Source organism: Manihot esculenta, chromosome 5, assembly GCF_001659605.2.
Source record: "Manihot esculenta cultivar AM560-2 chromosome 5, M.esculenta_v8, whole genome shotgun sequence".
In the NCBI taxonomy this organism is placed as follows: domain Eukaryota; kingdom Viridiplantae; phylum Streptophyta; class Magnoliopsida; order Malpighiales; family Euphorbiaceae; genus Manihot; species Manihot esculenta.
In genome coordinates this window covers 10,934,313-10,952,414 of record NC_035165.2, presented here as the reverse complement: position 1 = coordinate 10,952,414, position 18,102 = coordinate 10,934,313, and the positions used below count along the sequence as shown (strand labels likewise).

General features: G+C 40.0%; 1 non-coding gene and 1 pseudogene across 1 annotated transcript; both read left to right on the top strand.

Annotated features, from left to right (window-relative positions):
• Nucleotides 1–553: 553 nt before the first annotated feature.
• TRNAN-GUU lies at nt 554–627 on the top strand. Its single transcript has one exon. It is a non-coding gene; the product is annotated as a tRNA-Asn (tRNA).
• Nucleotides 628–15,059: 14,432 nt separating this feature from the next.
• Nucleotides 15,060–16,659, top strand: LOC122723685 (annotated as a pseudogene).
• Nucleotides 16,660–18,102: the final 1,443 nt, after the last annotated feature.

The window sequence follows — 18,102 nt, the reverse complement described above, 5'->3', positions numbered from 1 at the left end:
CAAGTTGAATCTGTAACTCATAAACAGAGCATAAAGATTACGAGAACCAGACCCTTTCTTGATAATCCGAGCTAGAGCTTCCTAAGTTCTGCATTTATAAAGCTTTTGAGCTTCAATGGTTGAAATCCATGAGATTTCCATCTCCGAGAAACCCTTAACTAGTTTGCAATAAGTTTAAATTCCCCACCATCTTCTTCCTCTGGCTACATTGAACAGTTACTAAAAAGGGCTCCAACTTTTAGACTTTACAGTAAATCAAATTACTACAAAGCAGCCTTTTGCTTGAGAAACCAACCCCATCTGTTTTACCTTTTAACTCAGTTATCTTATCTTTAAGTCTTCTGGATGCATAGTAAGCAAGAAACCCAAACTTCCATTCATCAGGTCTGATGCCTAAAACAGACATTTTCTCAATGTTTCAGTATCAACATCCCTCTAAACCACATCACAAGCAGCCAAGTCAGGTTTCATGAAAACCCAACTTCTCATCTATGGAAATCCTGCATCACCAAGAATTAATTTTTAATTTTCAGTGAGCAACTGATCAACCCGGGCTGGAATAGCTCAGTTGGTTAGAGCGTGTGGCTGTTAACCACAAGGTCGGAGGTTCAAGCCCTCCTTCTAGCGTTTTGATCAAAGAATAAAAGTAAAAAAAAAATTCTTTATATTTATAAGTGTTGTAAAGAAGTCAGGAAAATGAAATTACAGATATGATATTTATTTTTATAGTAAAACTATTAATTATTTTATTATTATTAAAAAATATGGGTTAAATTAAATTTATATTATTTTTATTTTTATTTTTATTTAAACGGTATATTAATTTTGACAATACTGATTTTGAAATTTTTTGTTATATCCCATTTGATAATATTATATAAATTTATGTTAATATTTATTTAAAATTTTATTGTCCATTAAATAAATTAAGACGAGAATATTTAAGAAAATATATAGATAACCGTTCTTTATAATTTTAATTTTATATATTATTTAATCTTTATAATTATAAATTTAAATATTAAAATATTTAATTTTATAAAATATATAAATATTATAATTGAATAATTTTAAAATAGAGATTGATTAGAGAATTTTATAAAAAGTTAATGGTATAATAATAATTCTCTAAGTTAAGTTTTTAAGGATAGATAATCAATTGGCTTATGTTTCCTCTTAAGATTTTTTTTTTTTTGCCTATTTTGTGTATGTGCAAAAATTTACTAATTAATTTATTTACTTTAAAAATATATTAAAATATCTTTAAAGTTTTAAAAATTATACTAATAAATGACTCCATTAACTTTAACCATTAAATATTAAGAAAAGTTTAAAATGACCATAAAGACTAATTAATTTATATTTTTATAAAATTATTAAACCAACTAATGAAATTTTTTCATATTATAAAAATTAATAATAAAATACTTAATGCCTATAATTAATAAAGGACTAATTAATAGAATTTTTAATACTTCAAATACGTTTTAATATATTTTTTAAAATCAATAGATTAAATGTTGAATTTTCCTATATTACAAGAATTAAATAATAAATTATTCAAAAAAATGCTTGCAGTAACAATATTGAAAAAAATATTGATAAAGAATAGTTTTATTTTATTGCATAGTTGTAATTAAATAGGAAAAAGTGAAACATTGTACAAAGGAATAGCTAGCAAAATGGTAATTTTGTAAGTGTTGGGTGACGGCAAAATGACAAACTTTTGGTCTTCGCACATAAAATTCATTTGCATGTTAAAAACAACATTACATCTATTCTCAGCATTACTCGTTTAAGTCTCCAAAAAATTTTTTTGGCCTTCCTAAAGACATTTCTAGATCAAAGAGGAAAATATTTGCAGCTTTTAAAAACCGTATTGCAAATAAAACAGGCACATGAAAAGAGCAACGATTATTTAAGGGAGGTAAAGAGGTTTTAATTAAATCAATTTTGCTAGCTATTCTTGTCTATGTGATATCTTATTTTGGATTGTCTGCAGGTTTATGTCGTGAACTCAGTTCTCTATCTCTAATTATTGTTGCGTTAATGGTGATTCCAAACACAATCTACATTAGATTTCTTTGTCTTCTATGTGTGAATCAAAGATAAAAGGAGGTTTAGGCTTCATAGATCTCCAATGTTTTAATATGGCATTGTTACCAAGGATGGCATTCTCCAGAATCCAAATTATCTTTTTGGCCTGTGCTCTTAAAGGAAAATACCTTCCTTCAGGCCACATCCTTCCTTCAGGCAAAAGCAGACAACTCTTCTTCTTGGGATTGGTAGAGTATATTATCGGGAAGACTGCTCTTATCTAAAGAGACCCGATGGCAAGTAGGCAATGTGAAGTCAATTTATGCAAACAAGACAATTGGCTTCTACGAATGCATACGGCACAATCTTTTTCGAGATTAGATCACAACCCCTCTATTAATTGGGTATCCCAATTAATAGACTCTACCTCTCATTCTTGGAAGAGACAAGAGCTGGAAGCTAACTTTTCTATTGGAGATGTCCAATGTATCCTCTCGATTCCTCTTCCTTTTACCACACAGCAGGACTTACTTATCTAGCACTACACCAGATAGGGTGCTTACATTGTCAAGTTAGGATACATGCTTACTACTAAAATCCTGAGCTTAATCTCTCTCTTTTTAGATTTGAGAACTAGTTCAATAATGAGCTCTAACTTGATTTGGAAGAAGATATGGAATATTCCACTACCGAGTAAACTATCTATTTTTCTTCGGATGCTTCCAAAAGAATATTTTCCTTATAGCGACTTGCTCCATAAGCGTTTGACTCATTTTGATCCCAATTGTAGAGAGTGAAAAGAGGTAGAATCACTTAGTTACCTCTTTTTCTCCTTTCCTCGAGCTGTTGCAATGTGGTTTAACTCCCCGGTCAGGTTATGTTCATCTGCATTCTCCAATTTTGATATCAAGACCAGCTGGCAGAACCTATGTGACCATTTAGTGCTTCATCAAGAAGGACCTCAACTCACTCAAGTTGTTGCATTCATACTTTGGCATATATAGAAAAGTCAAAATTCCTTAATCTTTCTGAATTCTCATAACAATCCTAAAGACATCTTTATGGCTGCCTTATTGCACTTTCAAGATTATTCGTCGGCCATGGAGTCTAATGATCATATCTCTTCTACCCCTATCATGCAAATAATAGCTTCTGTTACTTCTTGGTTACCTCCTCCAATGGGAATTATTAAAGTAAATTTTGATGTGGGGGTGTCCATAAAAAGAAGAAAAGGTTCTATAGAAGCACTTGCCAGAAATCATAGAGGCATTCCACTAGCTTGGTTCTACAGGAGTATTCCATATAATACTGACCCCCTTATGCTTGAGTGCTTGGCTTGTAGGGAGGTAATACACTACAAAAATTTATCGGATTAGTAACGGAAATTTTCATTACTAATTATTAAAAATCCGTTACTAAAACTATTTTGTAACGGATTTATAACAAAAATTTTCCGTTACAGTGAACCTCATTGCTAATGCATTAGTAACGATTTTCTAATACGTTACTAAATTAGTAACGGATTTGTAATGGAAAATCCATTACTAAATTTAGTTTCCTTTTCGTTGATTTTAGTAACGGATTTTTTTAGTAACGGATTTTTCTGTTACAAAAATCCGTTACTAATTGTGAAAAGGTAATAACAAATTTTTCCGTTACTAATTTTAACAGACCAGTAACAACTTAATCCGTTACTATTTATAAAATTACAATAAAATATTACAAATTATATAATATAATCAGACAATTTAACCTGTAAATACACTCACCTATTAGAACTCATCTCAATAACAAAATGTAAAAACCAAATGTCATACATATCATGAATGAACTCAAATCCAATATCATGTATTATGTAAATCAAATCAAACATATATTCAAGTATCAAGTTGTGCAATTTTAAACTAAAAAAATTAACAAATTATTTATTATCCTAGTATATATGTGTAATGAAAAAAGAAACTATAAATGTGTAGTGTTCTCGTCATCGTCCTCGTCCTCATTGTAACAGCCCGCTTACCGGACCATCACTGGCACTAGGATCCAGATCGGCTTAAGGCCGCCGGGACCCGTAGTAAGCCTACTGTCAACTCTGTGTACCTGATAAATCCCATACATGATCATACTTAAGCTTAAAACTGTTACTTACTCTTTTTTTTTTCTTTGCTTGACTATCTTTTCTTTCTGTATAACTTCCACTAAGCCTGGACTATGCATGCTCTGTCTGTATACACTCGAAGAGTGATACCTGCTATGGTACCATACAGTGACTACAGAGATAGAAAGACTACCATGCACCAAGCTTAGCTCATCATCATCACAACATTATCTCAATCATATATAACATAAAAGGATCATGTGCAAAGGGATAACAAGCACTAGGGCCAAGCACAATTCTATAACTCACTCTATAACTTACTATTACATCATTTCTATACATTACATAAACTCTGTACTGTACATCATTATCATGTCCACTATTCTATACTATTACATATGCCTTTTACCCTTGCTATTTCTTTCTCTTTCTCTTCTCTGAGGCCCTGAAAAATGGGGTTAGGGAGAGGGATGAGCTGCTAAAGCCCAGTGAGCGGAATATATAAACAAGTCACATTTAAAACATGCTATCATATGATGCATCACTGCACAAACATTTCACATCTCGGATTGGACATGATCCCAAAACTCCCTCTGTCAGTGCCCGGCCCCCAAAGGAGCTCACACAGGTCTTTCACTAACTACTCATGGTGCCCGACCCTATAAGGGCTCTCACAGGACTCATCCAAGGTAAATGCCCGGCCCCAAAGGAGCTCACACAGGACATACAATAATGACAGACTTATGGGCTATTGAGATCGCCTCGGTCCAATCCACATATACAAGTAATAATGCAATGCATCAACTTGGTGAATACTAATGCAAAGCATCCTACATAAACATGGCATTAATGATGCATGAATCATGCTAAACCAGTTCTTAACGTTTAAAATAAAGTTCTGTTCCACTCACCTCTGTCAACTGCTGAGCAGTCTCTGTAACTCTAACTCTGTGGGCCTCCTTGGTCTCTCGGGTCCGTACCTACACAGGTGGACTCAAATGAGGACCAAACTTACTTAAACATAACTCCTACTATCTCCCCAAAACCCCTCTAAAACATCATAGGCATGCATGGAAAAATGGGCAAAAGAAGGCTGGACTGGGCACTTTCGGCGGCTGGTTCGGCGGCCGAAACCTCCCTCCAGAGACGAACCTCATGCATGTTCGGCGGCACCTTCGGCGGCCGAAAGTCTCATCCAGAGACGAAACTCATGCACTTTCGGCGGCCGAACTCCCTCTTTCGGCGGCCGAAAGCCCCTTTCTCACCCAAAAGCCTAGCTTTCGGGGGCAAGGTTTGGCAGCCGAAACTGCCTCCACAAGGGGTTCGGCGGCCGAACCTTGTTTCGGCGGCCGAACCTGGATTCTCCAGAAAGGCAGAATCCGAGCACAACTCATGCTCTCAGCCTCCAAACTCCTATCAAACACCCAGAACATGCATACCAACACTTCTCCACTAACATATCACATAACTCATGCATATAGAGGCCTAAAAACTAGTTCAAGCCCCAAAAACAACAACAAAACGCATATAAGCAACATATGCTCAAACTCATGCTTATACCCCAAAACATGCCATAAACCTCTCCAAAACTTTTAAAACTTGCTTTAAACATAAGGGGAGGTGAGGATCCATGCTTACCTCTTGAAGAACTAGAGGATTGATGATCCAAGCTTGGAGATAGAAGAAAACTCACTCAAACTCTCCAAGTGCTCAACTTTGCTTCCTTTTGCTCAAATCTCTAAAACAAAGCTCAAATCAAGTTAAAACATGCAAGATTTGAGGAAAACATGAGAAATCACACCAAGGAGAGCTTGAACCTACCTTTGACCCAAAAACAGAGTGTTTAACACTCAAGTCTCGGGCAAAGGGGCTTTTGTAGTGGCCAACCGACTCTTCCTTCGGCGGCCTAACGTGCATGCGAAACCATGCAACTTTCGGCGGCCGAACTTCACCTTCGGCGGCCGAACCTGGCTTTTGTCCCCTTGGCCTTTTCATTTCAAAACTCAATTTTCTTAACTCAAAACATACAAACATGATAAAAACACTTAAAAAACATCTTAAAAACCTTTCTTATACCCTTAGGGCAAGCTCCGACATCCTCGAATCCCGACTTCCAACGGAAAATCCGCCGGAACGTAGGATTTCCGATACCGGGGTCTAGCCGGGTATTACATTCTCCCCCCCTTAAGAACATTCGTCCCCGAATGTTCCTCTCTAACTCAAAACAGAGTAAAAACATAACATAAAGCACATAAAGAACAAAAGAAGCTAACACTAACCTCAAAAGAGATGGGGGTACTGTTGGAGCATAGACTCCCGTGTCTCCCAGGTGCACTCTTCTATGTTATGGTGGTTCCAGAGGACTTTCACCATCGGGATCTCCTTGTTCCTTAGCTTTCTGATCTGGGTGTCAATGATCCGCACTGGTTGTTCTACATACGTGAGATCACCTAGGATTTCCACATCTGGTTCGCTGAGAACCTTACTCGGATCTGACACAAACTTCCTTAGCATCGAAACATGGAAGACTGGATGGATTCTTTCCATAGACATAGGCAAATCAAGCTTATACGACACATTTCCGACCTTCTGCAAAATCTCAAAAGGTCCAATGTACCGCGGAGCCAGCTTACCTTTCCTCCCAAAACGAACCACCCCTTTCATTGGAGACACCTTCAACAAGACCAGATCCCCCTCCTCAAACTCTATGTGCTTTCTGCGAACGTCTGCATAGCTCTTCTGCCGACTAACAGCAGTCTTGAGCCTCTCTCTAATAATGGGCACCACCCTGTTCGTGATCTCTACTATCTCAGGCCCTGCTAGGGACCTTTCTCCAACCTCTTCCCAACAAACTGGTGACCTGCACTTCCTCCCATACAGAGCTTCATATGGGGCCATCCCTATGCTAGCATGATGGCTATTGTTGTAGGCAAACTCCACTAAGGGTAGATGCTGCCTCCAAGATCCGCCAAAATCTAGCACACACATTCGAAGCATATCTTCTATGGTCTGGATGGTCCTCTCTGACTGTCCGTCAGTCTGTGGATGGAAAGCAGTGCTGAAGTCTAATCTTGTGCCCATAGCCTCTTGCAGACTTCGCCAAAACCTGGAGGTAAACTGGGGTCCTCTGTCAAACACTATAGAAACAGGAGCCCCATGTAACCTCACAACTTTCTCAACATATACCTGCGCTAGCTTGTCCACAGAGTAGCCACTCCTGATAGGAATGAAGTGAGCAGATTTAGTCAGTCTATCCACAATCACCCATATGGAGTCTAGTCTGTTGGACGTCGCCGGTAACCCCACTACAAAATCCATGGCTATATTCTCCCATTTCCATTCTGGAATCGGCAGTGGGTTAAGCATTCCAGCTGGCTTCTGGTGCTCTAGCTTCACCCTTTGACATATCTCGCAGGCTGACACAAACTGTGCCACTTCTCTCTTCATTGCTGGCCACCAATACACTCTCTTCAGATCTTGATACATCTTGGTGGCTCCAGGGTGAATGCTATATCTCGCATTATGAGCTTCCCTCATAATGTCTCCTTTCAAACTGATGTCGTCTGGTACACATAGTCTATGCCCGTAGCGGAGAATCCCTCGGTTGTCGAATCTGAACTCTTCACTCTTGCCTGACTGAACAGTCCTGGCAATCTTGATCAACTCTGGATCCTCATGTTGTTTCTGAGCCACCTGCTCCAGAAACACGGGTGTAACTTTCATCTGTGCAATCAAAGCACCTGTACCAGTTAACTCTAACTGTAGCCCTTCCTCAACTAACCTGTAGAAGTCCTTCACCACCGGCCTCCTTTCTGCTGTAATGTGGGATAAACTGCCTAATGATTTCCGGTTCAAGGCATCGGCTACAACATTTGCCTTTCCCGGATGATACTGGATCTTGCAATCATAATCACTAAGCAATTCCACCCACCGTCTCTGCCTCAAATTTAACTCCCTCTGACTCAGGATGTGCTGTAGGCTCTTATGATCTGTAAAGATCTCACATTTCACCCCATAGAGGTAATGCCTCCACATCTTGAGTGCAAAGATAACAGCTGCCATCTCAAGATCGTGTGTTGGATAGTTCAGCTCGTGCTTCTTCAGCTGTCTAGAAGCATAAGCTATTACTCTGTCATTCTGCATTAACACACAACCTAATCCCACTCGGGACGCATCACAGAACACTGTGAAGTCTTCATCACTAGTAGGCAGAGCTAACACCGGTGCTGAAGTTAATCTTCTCTTTAACTCTTCAAAGCTCTCTTCACATGGGTCAGACCATGTGAATCTCTGGTTCTTTCTGGTTAATCTGGTCATAGGAGCCGCTATCTTAGAGAAGTCCTGAACGAACCTCCTGTAGTAGCCTGCCAAACCCAAGAAACTCTTGACCTCTGTCACTGTGGTGGGTCTAGGCCAATTGGCTACAGCTTCTATCTTCTTGGGGTCCACTGCTATACCTTGATCTGACACTACCTGCCCCAAGAATGAAATGCTCCTTAGCCAGAACTCACACTTGGAGAACTTGGCATATAAACCATGCTCTCTCAAGGTCTGCAGGACTATCCTCAGATGATGGGCATGCTCCTCTGCATTCCTGGAATACACCAAGATATCATCTATGAAGACAATAACAAAGTGATCCAGGTACTCTCTGAAAACTCGGTTCATGAGATCCATGAATGCTGCAGGGGCGTTAGTCAACCCGAACGGCATCACTAAGAACTCATAATGCCCATATCTGGTCCTGAAAGCTGTCTTAGGTACATCCTCTTCCCTGATTCTCAGCTGATGATAGCCCGATCTCAGATCTATCTTAGAAAAACAACCTGCTCCTGCTAGCTGGTCGAATAGATCATCGATCCTGGGTAGAGGATACTTATTCTTGGTAGTGACTTTGTTCAACTGCCTGTAGTCGATACAAAGTCTAAGGGATCCATCCTTTTTCTTGACAAACAACACTGGAGCACCCCAGGGTGAGGTACTTGGACGGATGAAACCCTTATCTACCAACTCCTGTAGCTGCTCTTTCAACTCTTTCAGCTCTGCTGGTGCCATCCTGTAGGGAGGAATAGAGATCGGTCTGGTACCAGGCACTAACTCTATCTCGAACTCTATTTCCCTATCAGGTGGTAGTCCTGGAAGCTCATCTGGAAACACATCTGGGAACTCTCTGACTACGGGCACTGAACTGGGGTCCCTAACCTGACTGTCTAGCTCTCTCACATGTGCTAGATATCCCTGACATCCCCTCCTGAGCAACCTACGAGCCTGTAGGGCTGATATCAGACCTCTAGGCGTGCCCCTCCTGTCTCCTCTGAAGACAAACTCAGATCCATCCTCATCTCTGAACTTAACTACCTTGTCTCTGCAGTCCAAGGTAGCACCATATGCAGATAGCCAATCCATCCCTAGAATGACGTCAAAATCTGTCAACTCTAGAACCACAAGGTCAGCTGGAAGGCATCTACCATCTAAAAACACTGGACTATGTCGACAGACTGTCTCTGCCAACGATGGATCACATTTAGGGCCACTGACCCATAGGGGACACTCTAACCCAGACGTCATCAAACCCACTCTCTCTATGGCTCTGGGAGCAACAAAGGAATGCGAAGCACCAGGGTCTAACAAAGCATACACCTCAGAACACCCAATGAGGAGATTACCTGACACCACGGTGTTAGAAGTGTTTGCCTCCTGCTGTGTCATCGTGAAAATCCGCACCGGAGCTGACGGACCTCCACCTCTGGGACCCGCAGATGAAGAGGCTGACCCTCTCCCTCTGCCTCTGCCCTGTGTCATAACTGAAACTGGTGGCTGTGGCATGCTAGCTGGAGCTGTCTGATGGGATGGTGCCGTGAAAGATGCCTGAGGGCACTCACGAGCCATGTGTCCCTCCTGGCCGCACCTGTAACATCCTGTAATCCCCAAACGACAAACTCCTCTGTGCGCTTTACCGCACCTACCACACACTGGCACCTCTGAGCCTGAACTCATGCCACTGCCTAATCCCAGACCTGCTTTAATCTTATTCCAGAACTTATTCTTCCTCGACTTCTGCGTGGAACCACTCCACTTCTTACCACTGGAAGTTGCTGCACCCTGTGAAGAGGGATCTGACTTACCCCTACCTGGGGTCTTAGAACCAGAAGACTGTGCCGGCTGCTGTTTCACTGTACCCTGTATAATGGCACTAGCCTCCATCCTCCGTGCTAAATCCACCACGGTGTGGAAACTCCCTCTCGGCTGCATGGATCAAAGAGGAATACCTGGAATGCAGTTTCATAGCATACCTCCTAGCCTTTTTCTGTTCCGTATCATAGGCCTGTCCTGCATACCGCAGCAACTCCAGAAACCTGTCAGTAAACTCATCAATACTCATATCCTCTGTCTGCTTGAGCTGCTCAAACTCTATCATCTTTAGCTCTTTCGAACTATCTGGGAATGCCCATCCGGCAAACTCATTAGCAAACTCTTCCCAAGACATGTTATCCAACCTAGGGTCCACATAGACGCCAAACCATTCCTTCGCCTTCTTACATTTTAAAGTGAACCCTGCCATCTGAATGGCTCTGGTATCATCTGCCCCTAGTTCATCTGCTATCATCTTGACTGCTTTAATGTACTCAAACGGATCATCTCCTGATTGATACTTAGGAGCATCTAACTTTAGGTAATCAATCATCTTTACCTTGCTCCTCACAGATGGGTCAGGTTGCGGTGTTTGGATAACTGGGGCTTCTGGTTGTACCACTGGTGGTGGTGGGGGAGGTGCAGAACTTTCTGGTGTAGAGTATGCTGGACTGGGGTAAAAAGGTGAGGGTGGATACATGGGATATGGTGGATATGGGGGGTAATACGGTGGATAAGGCATATATGTGGGATATGGGTGAAAATTAGGATAATCCGATGTACCTCCCATCGAATATCCTGGGCCCTGTGGGTAGGGCTGATAGTGGGGTGGATAACCATACCCCGAGGCCTGACCGCCTCCCTGTGATGATCCCACATCCTCCTCTGTAGTGCCAACACCTAACCCTCCATCCCTTCTTGGATCCACATCCATCTCTTCCCTTGTATCACTAGATCTTCTTCTCTGTTCTGTCTCCCTCCTGCTTTCATCAAAAGACCTTCTAGGGTCTCTTGATGCTCTTTCTCTGCCTGCCCTTTGGGACATAGCTCTTGGCAAAGCAGGGGGACGCCCTTCCATACCCTCATTCTCGGGCGGAGCTCCAGTCAATCTAGCTGATCGACGGGTTCCTCTCATCTTAGCTTCTGAAACCATAACATAACATAAACTTTAGCATCATAGCATTAAATGCACAGGCATAAAATCATGGCATTACACATCAAGACAGGACTCAACATCCTATCCTAGTGGACATGATCTTCCTATTGTGCTTGCCCTCTAAAACAACCTCTTTCCGATGTGAGATATCTCTAATCCCTGAGCATCTTAGCTCAGCACACCGTACTCTAGAGGCCCTATGCTTTGATACCAATCTGTAACAGCCCGCTTACCGGACCATCACCGGCACTAGGATCCAGATCGGCTTAAGGCCGCCGGGACCCGTAGTAAGCCTACTGTCAACTCTGTGTACCTGATAAATCCCATACATGATCATACTTAAGCTTAAAACTGTTACTTACTCTTTTTTTTTCTTTGCTTGACTATCTTTTCTTTCTGTATAACTTCCACTAAGCCTGGACTATGCATGCTCTGTCTGTATGCACTCGAAGAGTGATACCTGCTATGGTACCATACAGTGACTACAGAGATAGAAAGACTACCATGCACCAAGCTTAGCTCATCATCATCACAACATTATCTCAATCATATATAACATAAAAGGATCATGTGCAAAGGGATAACAAGCACTAGGGCCAAGCACAATTCTATAACTCACTCTATAACTTACTATTACATCATTTCTATACATTACATAAACTCTGTACTGTACATCATTATCATGTCCACTATTCTATACTATTACATATGCCTTTTACCCTTGCTATTTCTTTCTCTTTCTCTTCTCTGAGGCCCTGAAAAATGGGGTTAGGGAGAGGGATGAGCTGCTAAAGCCCAGTGAGCGGAATATATAAACAAGTCACATTTAAAACATGCTATCATATGATGCATCACTGCACAAACATTTCACATCTCGGATTGGACATGATCCCAAAACTCCCTCTGTCAGTGCCCGGCCCCCAAAGGAGCTCACACAGGTCTTTCACTAACTACTCATGGTGCCCGACCCTATAAGGGCTCTCACAGGACTCATCCAAGGTAAATGCCCGGCCCCAAAGGAGCTCACACAGGACATACAATAATGACAGACTTATGGGCTATTGAGATCGCCTCGGTCCAATCCACATATACAAGTAATAATGCAATGCATCAACTTGGTGAATACTAATGCAAAGCATCCTACATAAACATGGCATTAATGATGCATGAATCATGCTAAACCAGTTCTTAACGTTTAAAATAAAGTTCTGTTCCACTCACCTCTGTCAACTGCTGAGCAGTCTCTGTAACTCTAACTCTGTGGGCCTCCTTGGTCTCTCGGGTCCGTACCTACACAGGTGGACTCAAATGAGGACCAAACTTACTTAAACATAACTCCTACTATCTCCCCAAAACCCCTCTAAAACATCATAGGCATGCATGGAAAAATGGGCAAAAGAAGGCTGGACTGGGCACTTTCGGCGGCTGGTTCGGCGGCCGAAACCTCCCTCCAGAGACGAACCTCATGCATGTTCGGCGGCACCTTCGGCGGCCGAAAGTCTCATCCAGAGACGAAACTCATGCACTTTCGGCGGCCGAACTCCCTCTTTCGGCGGCCGAAAGCCCCTTTCTCACCCAAAAGCCTAGCTTTCGGGGGCAAGGTTTGGCAGCCGAAACTGCCTCCACAAGGGGTTCGGCGGCCGAACCTTGCTTCGGCGGCCGAACCTGGATTCTCCAGAAAGGCAGAATCCGAGCACAACTCATGCTCTCAGCCTCCAAACTCCTATCAAACACCCAGAACATGCATACCAACACTTCTCCACTAACATATCACATAACTCATGCATATAGAGGCCTAAAAACTAGTTCAAGCCCCAAAAACAACAACAAAACGCATATAAGCAACATATGCTCAAACTCATGCTTATACCCCAAAACATGCCATAAACCTCTCCAAAACTTCTAAAACTTGCTTTAAACATAAGGGGAGGTGAGGATCCATGCTTACCTCTTAAAGAACTAGAGGATTGATGATCCAAGCTTGGAGATAGAAGAAAACTTACTCAAACTCTCCAAGTGCTCAACTTTGCTTCCTTTTGCTCAAATCTCTAAAACAAAGCTCAAATCAAGTTAAAACATGCAAGATTTGAGGAAAACATGAGAAATCACACCAAGGAGAGCTTGAACCTACCTTTGACCCAAAAACAGAGTGTTTAACACTCAAGTCTCGGGCAAAGGGGCTTTTGTAGTGGCCAACCGACTCTTCCTTCGGCGGCCTAACGTGCATGCGAAACCATGCAACTTTCGGCGGCCGAACTTCACCTTCGGCGGCCGAACCTGGCTTTTGTCCCCTTGGCCTTTTCATTTCAAAACTCAATTTTCTTAACTCAAAACATACAAACATGATAAAAACACTTAAAAAACATCTTAAAAACCTTTCTTATACCCTTAGGGCAAGCTCCGACATCCTCGAATCCCGACTTCCAACGGAAAATCCGCCGAAACGTAGGATTTCCGATACCGGGGTCTAGCCGGGTATTACACTCATCATTAGCTTCATCTGCTTGATCAGGAGGCTGTACAGAAGTTCCCTCACCGGGAGTTGAAGGCTGGCTGCCTTGCCTTTGACTCACAAGCTACATAAGTAAATCCTTCACCTGTGAGAGCTCAGAGGTAATCCGCACATTTTGCTCACGCAATACTTGTTCATTATCCTCATGCTCCTGTAGCTTGCGTCTGAGATCAGCCATTTCATCTTGAAGATCCTGATTTTGCTGAGCTGATGTGAATGATGTACTAGCAGAAGTCTTGTTTGGGAAGAAAACTGAAGCCTGTGATCCAAGACCGTACACCCTTCTTTTTTTCTCTCCACCTACTGTCTCAAAGTATAACTGAGCCTCATCAATGCGGGATGCCTGACTGCTGTCATTATCTGTCTGTGATGCTTGCTCTTTCAAAGTCAGAAAGCGGTCCTTCAAAAAAAAAAATACCATGTGATATAACAGTATAAACTACAAATCAAATAATTTACTATAAATTTATTTAATTTCTCACATGAATGGCCTTTGAGCGTGCATCAACAAACTCTGAGGTACACCTAATTTCTCACATCGAATCATTACTTCTTCTATGGACCGCATTGTAGTTTTGAATTTCGCCATGCAAATACTATACATAATAGTCTCTAACAAACCCATATTTCATCAGATGAAACCTAACTGTATTCTCATCTTCAAAATTATGATTTTGGCACTTAAATCGATTACATGGACACCTAATTAGTTCTCCATTCAAACAGTCTGGAAACTGTTTGGCAGCTGATATGAATTCATTTAATCCTTCAAGGAATAAAGGATTTAGTAGACCATCTTTTAGTCTTGCATACATTCATCCTCTATCAGAATGCATATTGTACCTATTGTACCTAGAAAAGAGTTGGTCATAACGGTCAAAACGACATCCTCATCTAAAAATCACTAAATTGATATCGTTCATCACATCAAATCAAGCTTATGACACATATAGATAAAGTTTGTAATAATATATTAATTATCAAGCTTCTTTAGTAAAAAATCAGATTTGCCATCACCCTTATTCTTCCACAAGTACAAGTACCGTCCAACCACTCATTTGCACTTTCTATTTCTATCATTTTTGCATATTGAATTTCAATCACAATCTAAGTTATTGCTGTATATGGTTTATTTTCTCTTCACTATTGCAGAATGACTTGAATCAAGAGCAAGCCACAAGGTATGTATGTTCTTGGCAAGCATGTAAGAGAAATAAATACTCATTCAACCAATCAATTTTAATTTAATAGTAATGGAACTGGAGTCCTATTTAAAATTATAAAATTTTCAAAAAATAAAAAGGTATATTACTAATAATGTTGGCAAAATAGGGATCTTTGATTCTGAAATACAATGTGGTTTCAGGCTAATGCAGTAATGTCATCATTGATGAGCATAGCTCCACAAAAAGCAATTATAGCTGAAACTGGAGAAGAAGTTGATGCTGATGAGGTAAAGTTAAACACAATTCTCGCCGTTAAAGCTGGCGAGATTATACCCATTGATGGAATTGTTGTAGATGGCAATTGTGAAGTGGATGAGAAAACCATAACTGGAGAATCATTCCCAGTTCCCGAACAAAAGGATTCTACTGTCTGGGCTGGCACTATCAACCTTAATGGTAAAAACATACATTTTCTGCTCACTTCTTTTGGATAATATTAGGCTTCTTCAACCTGATAACATTTCTAAATTTCAGGTTACATTAGTGTTAAAACTACTGCTTTAGCTGAAGACTCTGTGGTTGCTAAAATGGTGAAGCTGGTTGAAGAAGCTCAAAACAACAAGTCTAGAACTCAAAGACTGATAGACAAAATTGCTTAGTATTATACTCCTAATTAGTCATGTAGATTCTATCACTCTTGTTTTTGGGCAATTTACAATATAGTCTCTAACATTTAGCAAAATCTTTCAATTTAATTTTTTGCTTTTACACTGTAAATAATTTAGTACTGAGTTTTTTATTTTGTTAATAAAATAGTAATTTTATTAAATTTATCTATAATTTAAATTAAAAAGACTAAGTTATTATAAATATTAAAAATATAATGACTAAATTACTATAAATTATTAAAACTAAAAGAATTAAACTGTTATAAAAATTAAAATTTAAAAATCTAAATTGTCATATTATAACGTTAAGACTATTTTATTAATGGAATAAAATCTCAGAGACTATAAATTCTTTCTCATTAAAATGAGGATTGAAATATGAGTTTTGTTAAATTTTAGAAATTATATTATAAATTACCCTTCTATTATTTTGATACATCATTATCAAGTCCCTTTATATTCTCTCATTTAATTTTAGATTTTTTTTTCCTGTATAATTTGGCAGTGGTTCTAATCATATCAGTTAGCTTGGTAGTAGTTCCTTTGACACTAAGAGTTCACAACCGTGATCACTGGTTTCACTTAGCATTGGTGGTGTTAGTAAGTGCATGCACATGTGGTCTTATACTCTCCACACCTGTTGCAACTTCCTGCACACTTACAAAGGCTGTAACATCTGGTGTTTTGATCAAAGGTGGAGACTATCTCGAAACACTGGCCAAGATCAAGGTAATGACTTTTGACAAGACTGGAACTATCACAAGAGGTGAATTCGTCGTAGTAGATCATTGTGTTGAATTTTTTAAATTTTAATTTAGCTTTTAGAATTTTTAATGAAAGACATATTGCTCAAAATATCATTCTTCTATATTTAATTTCAGAAGACCTTAATATTTCCTCCAGTTATCAGTTTTATAGATTTTCTTCAAAAACTACTGGAATCACGAAAAACAGCCACAGCAAAGACCAACCAACAATCCAAAGCATTAAACAGAAAGAGTGCAAATAAATTCACTTGATGAAAAATTCACAACAAGAATGCACAACAAGGAACAATGAAAATAGCAAACAGCAAGAAAACAACACATTATAATCACACAAAAAAATTCAACAACTCATTTCAATAATCTCACATTAACATATCAATAAAATTCAACAATCCATTTCAATAATTTACACAAAAAAGAGAGCATTTGAAATCACAATCTCAAAATTAATTCAAACCTGCAGTGACTGAGGACGTTGAGTATAGAGGCGAAAATCAGCAGAGGCGTGATTGAGGACGAGGAGCAGCACCGGACAACAAAAGGACTGGACCAGCGAATGCGCCGATGAGAATTAGATGATGTAGCAACGATGACCAAAGGGAGCAGCGGAGGAAAGAGAAGAACCAACCACCACCAGCGGACGCAGCAACGGCATGACTGAGGACGAGGAGCAGCACCAAACGGCAAACATACTGGATCGATGGAAGCAACGACGACAACCAGAGGGAGCGGTGGTGGAAATAGAAGAAGCAACCACCACCGGCGGACGCAGCAACGGCGTTGACAGCAGGAAAAGAGGTTTTGGAAAATTTTGTTCAAATGCCGGGAAAGGAGAAGTCAATTTGTGTGATTGAGAAAGGGAAAATACAAGATTTCATATATTAGGGATTTCAATTTTAGTAACGGACACATCCGTTACTAAATTTAACTTATGTAACGGATAGTTTATCCGTTACTAAATAACTGAATAGAAAATAATTTAGTAACGGATTTGTTAATCCGTTACTAATTTTGGGCCCATTGAACCAATTCTGTAATGGATGTCCGTTACAGAATTTAGTAATGGATTAATAACGGATTATTTAATCTGTTACTATTGTTGTTCTTTACATGATATCCGTTATTAATCCGTTACTAATCAGTAACAGAAATTTTTCGTTACTATTCCGATAAATTTTTGTAGTGATAATGCTTGCTTGCTCTCATGTTTACTATTCCATAAAGTTGAAGGTGATTCCTTAGTGGTGATCCAATTAATGTCTAGGAGAAATATTCTTGCTTTGATAAGTGTGTTGATCAAGTATATTCATTCCTTCTCATCCGCATTTCACTCAATTTCTTTCCTTCATGTTAGGCATAATGGAAACCAAGCTACTCATTCATTGACTACCAGGACACTCCATGATGCTAATTTCCTACATAACCTAGTAGTTCAATCGGACTTTGTTAATGGCTTCATGCCACTTTGATTATATCTCAATGCATCTTCTTCAATCTCCAACAAAAAAAAAATTCAGTGTCATGTGTCACATTCTCCTTCAGCTAATGTGGCGATGCCCTCGTTGT